The sequence below is a fragment of the Coffea arabica genome, chromosome 10e (assembly GCF_036785885.1).
Source record: "Coffea arabica cultivar ET-39 chromosome 10e, Coffea Arabica ET-39 HiFi, whole genome shotgun sequence".
Lineage (NCBI taxonomy): Eukaryota > Viridiplantae > Streptophyta > Magnoliopsida > Gentianales > Rubiaceae > Coffea > Coffea arabica.
The window spans coordinates 14,159,808-14,167,760 of record NC_092328.1 but is presented as its reverse complement, the minus strand read 5'-3'; the positions used below and the strand labels follow the sequence as shown (position 1 = coordinate 14,167,760).

The 7,953-nt window shown below is 34.0% G+C and overlaps 1 long non-coding RNA gene across 1 annotated transcript; it reads right to left on the bottom strand.

The window, feature by feature from the left end:
• Window positions 1-2,612: 2,612 nt before the first annotated feature.
• Window positions 2,613-6,663, bottom strand: LOC140014929 (uncharacterized). The gene is made up of 3 exons (XR_011821684.1): window positions 6,374-6,663; window positions 4,529-4,713; window positions 2,613-2,950 (listed from the first exon to the last, which is right to left on the bottom strand). It is a non-coding gene; the product is annotated as an uncharacterized lncRNA (long non-coding RNA).
• Window positions 6,664-7,953: the final 1,290 nt, after the last annotated feature.

Sequence of the window (7,953 nt, the reverse complement as noted above, 5' to 3'; positions counted from 1 at the left end):
CGGATTCCCTTGAACTTTGGTAGTTTAGTTAACTACCTTCCCTTGTGAATTTTCAAGTGAAATTTAGTAGAGAGGTAGTCCTCATATGGGAGTTGAATTGTGCCAATTTTAGTGTCGTTCCAAAACTGTTTTGACGTACGAATAAGTTACCAAAGTTAAACTTCCAAATCTGGAAAATTGCCTAACAGTCTCGATTTTTGGCCAATTTTGAGCTGCTATATCTTGGCGCTCAAAACTCCGATTCTTGTTCCATTTGTTGTGTTTTAAACTTTGATTATAAATCTAATTGAGTTTCAAATTTGAGAGGCTAGTTCACATTCTGTGAATTTTTCCGAATTTCCAAAATTTGCCAAAAACCAATCTCGAATCTGTCTTGGAAGTACAAGTCAACAACTTCAAGCCAAAATTTGAGTGTCTTCCACTTCGAATCATAGAAAAGTGTCTTCTAGGAACTTTTAGTACTTCAGAACTAGTTTCCAACGGTATCAAGTTTTCCGATTTTGGACCTACGAAGAGTGAGATATGATTTTTCAAAGAATGCACCTCAAATCTGAAATTTTCAAGCTTGACGGGAATTGAGTTTTTGGAGACTCTTCCCTATCCTCCAATACTAATTGACCATTTTGGACTTGTCTTCATGAAGGAAATCAGTTTTTCCTTGTGTTGTTAAACACCACCTTCGAACCTTGAATTTTGAGCAATTAAGGCTCATTTTTATGATATTCTTTAAGATTGTACAAGTGTGCAATCTTCTATGATAATTGGGGTTTCTAAGTGATAGTGTGTAATAGATAACTATTGTTTGCTCAGGCATTCAAGGGGGCCTTCAAGAGGACCTCACAACGGACGCTTAAGTACTGGAATTTTGCAACACACTATCTTATTTTGATAGGTGTGAGTGTCAAGTGTATATGAACTTGTTATGTGCTTAATTGTTATTAATAATTGGAGATTTTGAAAATATTGAGTTGAGTGTGTACTTTACCACACTCGTTCTCATTTGAATGAATAATGATTGAATTGATTGAAATGAAATGAATGGATTGAATGAAATGAAATGGTATGCTATGGCTGTCGCGCCCCACTTTTTGAATGTGGTGTGAAAGTAGTGTATGATGTGTATGTGAACGTGTGTGAAAATGAAGATAAAAGGCCGTGGGACTTGAAAATGCGACGATTTGGCCAAACAAAGTTCAAAAAGGGTTTTTAATGGAAAATGGAGTTGCCACTTGGTATAGAGTTAGGGTGTACCAAGTCACCCAAAAAAGTGATTTTTAGAAAGAAAAGCAAACAAACCCTTTTTAAAGAACTTTTAGGTCTACGTAACCAAAAAAAGGGATCGGGGGTCACATTTGATAAGGGAGAAGGCAAAGGCAAAGCCTAAGGCACTTCCTTACCCTAGCAAAAGCTAGTTGCGTGACTTAGCCCTTCTTTTCCTAATTCTTCTACCCAAAATATGCGTTACATGTTGGATATGACTAATGGATATGAAAAAGAAATGCAATCCTAGATCTAAAATGTCTCTTACGAGGCCTTTTGGTCCCAACCACATGAGTTGTGGTGGCCAATAAGGAAAATCCTCATAGAGGTCGCGAATGATGCAAATGAAGACTCAAATATGAGTGCAAGTTTGAAAATGTAAGAAAACGTGCATGTGCGCAAATGTAAGACAAGTGCACGTGTGTAAATGGAGAAAATAAAGGTGTTTGTGTGCAAATGGATGAAAATATGATAGTAGATACATATAAGTGCAATTGGGTGCAATTTGTGGGGTAGAAAACAAATAAGTGATAGGGAAAGTGTGTGAACATGGCATGTGGATCGCAAAAAATATAAATTGTGAGAAAATGTGGATAAAAAAGTGAGGAAGTGATATGATAAGAATGAGAGTGCATGAACCTAGAGGAATGCATCAAGTCGGGTACGGGAATGACTCCTAATTTCACGACTTTAATTTTCCCTTTGATTAGAAGGGAGAACTAGCGTGCTAAGGCTATTTTGTAGCCACACTCGCTCGTTTCCCTTATCGAACGGGGGTCCTCAAGCAAATGTACCCTATAACTAGTTCACTACAAGAAAATTGCTCATCAGTGACAACACAAAGTCATCACAGAACATACAAATATCGTCACAAATATCTTTTATTGACGACTTTTTGATCGTCACAAAGTCGTCACTAAATCCCCGTCGGTAAAAGTAAACAGTGACTACCTAAAATGTCGTCACTAAATAGTTGTCATTAGTGACGACTTTAAGTAGATCATTTTTGACAAAATATCAAGTCGTCAATAAAACACTTCCAGATTGTCGTCACTAATGACAACTATTTAGTGATGACTTCAAATGTCGTCACTAAATAGTTGTCATTAGTGACGAAAATCCGGAAGTGTTTTATTGACGACTTGATCTTTTGTCAAAAATGCTCTACTTAAAGTCGTCACTAAAAAGCACCGAAAGCCATTGTATATAACTATTTTACTCACAACAATTGTCGTCACAAATGTAGCTTAGATTTAGTGACAATCTCTGTTGTGACAAGGAGTTTTTATTTTCTATTTTGTGACAACTTTGTTTTGTCATTAGATAATTTCTCAATAGCTTAATAATCATAATTTGGCCTGTAATCATTGCTAAATCATTGATTTTAAACAAATCATACAAATAAACATGAACGATTGATAACCAAAAGTATTTGCATTAGATTACATGGTAATAATATAGCATTCTCAAATGCCAAATTCAAGTGTACATTACCCAACTAATGCCTACAAAAATAACATTTGTCCAAAATATCACTTGTATATATGGTACATTTACAAAAGCAATCACAGTTTAAGAAATTGAAGAACATCTAAATGAACCATTCCATGAGCAAAAGGCAATTTTGTCTTCAACATTCTTCAACCATAACCATAGATATCTTCCAAAAGCTAGTATGAATAGCATTTATCTGTCATAAAAGAGTAAAAGAAGTAGGTAAGGAAAGGAGTACAATAATAAAGAACAAGTAATGAGACTTAGATTATTAAGACAAAAATTACAATTCATTAAGAACCTCATATAATTTGGGCCCACATATTACAACACCAGCAAGAAGTTAGAAATCACAGTCCAATCTATACAAATACAACACTGCATAAGCTCAACTAAAGAGCTCTCTAAAACAGTTTTTTTTTATTTTCTTTCTTCTTCTTTAAATAGCTCAACTTATTGAACAATTAAATTGGACTCCCACAGTAATTATTGTTTAATCTTTATGCTTTTGGTTGTTTATATATTAAAACACAGAAAGCAACTTATTGTACGAGGTGTGAATACAGGAGGTACTAGCCCTCTTTGATTTTAGGAGTTTATGCTTCAAAAATCATGAAGGAAACGATGCCTCTGTAGGATTAAACTGTGCAAAGAGAATGAGCCATTTGCCTCACAATGTCAAAGTGAAGACCATCTAAACAGGTGAAACCAATCAAAGTTCACAAACGCCCCCTTTGCATTATATTCATTTCTTTCAAGTCACTACATAGGCAAAAAGAAGATTGCTATCCATGCATGGTCTGTCGCTTGTACTTGAAAATAATATACTATTGCAGATGAACAATCAGATTTTTACCTCTATTGATAAACTAACAGCACTATATACATGATACCTAGATATTTCCCAAAGAATAAGTTCAGATAACAATGATGCATAACATCAGCCCCAAAAAATGTTATTACACAACCATCAGCCCCATAACTATAACCATAAACTACACAACCATAACAAAAAATAGTCCACAATGATGGATAACATCAGCCCCAAAAAATGTTATCACCAGCTATTACCAAAAAATAGTCCACAATGACTACAAGTTACCAAAAACTACATATCAGCTATAACCATAACCATAAACTACACAACCATAACAAAAAATGGTCCACAATGATGCATAACATCAGCCCCAAAAAATGCTATTACCAGCTATTACCAAAAAATAGTCCACAGTGACCACAAGTTACCAAAAACTACAGATCAGCCATAACCATAACCATAAACTACACAACTATAACAAAAAATAGTCCACAATGATGCATAATATCAGCCCCAAAAAATGCTATTACCAGCTATTACCAAAAAACAGTCCACAGTGACTACAAGTTACCAAAAACTACAGATCACCTTCTCCAACTATGATAGCAGATTCTTACATTAGTAATTCTTAGCAGTTGATCTCTATCATCTTTAGGAAGCTTGCCCTATTTAGGTGCTTTCCACTTGCCATACTTTCAAATAACGCAGCTTGCCTCTGAAATGTATCGCTGAGCACCTTCTCTAACTAGTCTTCCACTTATTTCAGAAACAGTAATGTTCACATTTTTTCCAGCTTTCTTTTCATTTGATAGTGCAATATTACGCGTATATCCTCTTTTTCTTTTTAACATCACTTGGTCTAGTAGATACAAAGTAAACAAGACCATAAGTGCTAACAATAGCAGCCCTGGCAGTAATTAGTTAATTAGAGTAGAATTACACGTAAAACTGACATACCTGAACCGTTTGACTCAAGGTCTTGCATACTTTCAGTTTCATTGCTTTGACAACCAATAGTTTGATTAGATCCAACATGCTGTGAAGTAGGAGTTCCATCAGTTTGCATCCCAGCAGCTTCTTGTGATGTCATTCCATTGCCTGAAGATTTTTCAGCAATCTGTCTACTCTCAGCTTGTATCAATCTAAGGCATTTAAAGGAAGGTGAACAAACCATGTAAGAATTAAAATAAGTAGTGACTTGATTGCAAAAATTAAAGAAATTTGAGGGGGTCAAATTAATTAATTTTGGGCCATAGCGAAACAAGGGGAGACTTGGGGGGCCGAAGTGCAATTCTTGAAAGTTTTTCTTGCAAGTTCATGCAAAGTTACGAAGCTTATGCTTCTGCAATTTCCAGCTAACATCTCTGCTGCAATTTTCACTCAGGAGCTTTTGCAACCCCATGGAACTTTCGGCAAACAAGATTCATGCAGCACTTTGATCCATTTCCAATTAAACATGGCTAAAACCTAGTAACAATGAGATTCCTGGAAGACTCTCATGCAAGTTTCATGCAACAAAAGAAGACAAGAAGTTTTTGCAACTAATTTCTGTTAAAATTTCAGCGACCGAAAAATGAAAACTGCTGCACTTTACTTCTACCAGGTTTTCCTTGCCGCAAAACTTTGCAGTTTATCAAATTACTTTTTCAAATACAAGACATCAAGATCAAAACAGCAAGACTACCCTGCAGATTTTTAGCATGAACAACCAAGAACTAACATCAAAGGGATAAAATAAACTACCCTATATCAGCCCATAAGACTGCCTAGACAGGAATGTGCTAAGCAAGGGGGAATACAAGCAATGAAAGAAAGAAAAACAATGACAGCATGCCCCCTTGACGAATAGAAAATGCAGCCCTCTAGTCTTAAGAATATCAATGGAGTTACCCCAGTTTTATCAAGAGAAACAGATTTTTAAGACACAAAACTACCCAACCAAAGGAAAAAAACAGCCATGAAGGAGAGGTTCATGAGACAACGTGTATGACCTAAAAGCACCAAGACTAACCCAACTCTCAGTCGGGCATTTCATCGAACATCGGCTGGGCATCAAAATTTCAGCAACTTCTCACTCAATTGATGTAAATCAGCACCCAGAAGTTATTCAGAAAAATGAATATCTCAATCCAATCGAACCACAAAAACACGTATGTTCAGCAAGTTACAAGCAATTAACAAGAGAGTTGCAACAAATAAAACCACGGGAGACCCATCTTAAGGATGCAACACAAGAACAAAAGCAGCAAAAATTTTGGCAATTTGGACAAATAATCATCCTCTCCGAATGGTCTAAATGCTTGCTGCCATAGTACATCAGAAAGTTCACCTCCAAATTCCAACCAAAATTTACCCTCATACGAGTCTCCTCTCAATCAATTTCATATTACTAATTTGCTTTCATACCAAAGGAACATCACGCAAAAGGGAAACAGAACAGATGCTAAACAAACGGATGCCAAACAAAACCATCCGAATCTTTCAACAAGAACTCTCATCTCTTTCATGAAAATGAACTACTTTGACAAACGTGGACTGGCCGAATGTTATGCAAAAACGGAAATCAATTTGTCTTTTGAAGTTGTACTCTCAGTTGAGCATTTTGTCAAACAGGTTGGGGCATAAAGAATTTCTACGATTCTTTGTTCAATTAAAGCTAGAAGTGGCCCCCAAAAATTGTCCGAAACAAAAATTCAGTCCAATCAACCCCATAAAACATATACGGCCAAACAATTATGAATAATCACTGGAAAATTGCAAGAAAACTGATTCACCAGAGAATAATTTTAAGGTTGGAATTACCATACTCCTTCTGGGTGAATGTTTGCCGGTGATGGTGGAAATTTTCGGAGCTGACAGCAAATTGCAACTCCTCCGCTCGGCTTTTCCTTTTTCTTGCCCAAAAGCTTTTCCCTCTGTTTGTTTGTGTTGCTCAAGTGTTCCGTTGCTTTAACTCAGACCAAGTGTTCCGTTGCTTTTGTTTTCAGAATGTGTTCCGCTGCTTTGGTCTTTGCTTTGCTTTGGATATTGTTTTTGTTGCGCGGCACTTTCACTATGATTTGATCAAAATTTTGACTTCACTCATTTTCCCTCCATTTGATACAAAAAATCATGTTTTTTTTCTGGATTTGTAATATGGTTTGAACCATAGATTTTAATGCTATAGTATTATTCTTTATTTTTTAGCAAAAAATAAAAATTTTCATCAACATAGGTGGCAAAATTTGTTAATTTCATATAATTGAAAATGTACTTTTATAATTTGCTAATATTTTACACTAATTTCTTATAATTGCAGCACTAAAGAACATTATGTAATTGAAAATAATTAAACTCAAATTATATGGTTATAACATAGTTTCAATAAAAATAATCATTTTCCTAACATTTGAGACCAATCATCATGCTTTTTTTTATTTTTAATTTGGTTTGAAGCATAGATTAAACACAGACTTTCATTAAAAATAATCAAACGCTATTAATAAGACATTATTGTTAAGTCAAAATCAAAGAAAATTTAGTGATGACATAATGTTATCACTAATTTATTCAAGATTATAATGACAAGAAAAGTAGTCACTAATTAAATTGCTAGTTTTTAATATTGTCAATTGCTAGTTTTTAATACTTTTGTGAAAATATTGATAATGGTTGAGAAAATTTTGTTACATTACTGCAAGTGATAAATGTACTTTTGTTCTTTTTCAAACATTTATTTTAATGTTTAATTTTGTTTAAAACTATTGTACTAGTATAGATTTACAAGACAAAACTTAAGTTCTCAATAGTTAAAAAATTCATTACAGAGAAAACACAAGTAGTAGTTGCAAAATGTGTATAAATTACAGATATTTTAATGTGTATAAATTACAGTTTATTTTAATGTTTAATTTTGTTTGAAACTATTTTACTAGTATAGATTTGCAAGACATCGATTTATGGGTAATTTCTTTTTTTTTTTGCTTTCACATATTTAATTTATGTTAAATACAAAACCTACCAGTTTCCTTTTCATAAAAATATTAGTGCAACATTTTTTGAATTTTACTTACAAACATTTATGTATTTAATATAAATTAAATGATTCAGAGTGAAATGCCCATAAAGAGTAGAATATTTGTTCATGTAATGGAGGAAACCCACAAAGAGTTGGTACTTTATGGGGCATTTCTTTTTTTAAAAAAATTTAATTTATGTTGAAAAGATAACCTGCCAGTTTTCGTTTTGTAAGAAATCAGTGTAACACTTTTTGAATTTTACTTACAAACATTTATAAATTTATCATAAATTATATGTTTGAGAGTAAAATGCCCATAAAAAGTTGGTACTTTGAATAGATAATGCTCATTTGCCCATAAACTACACTCCCTGAAGGCTATTTT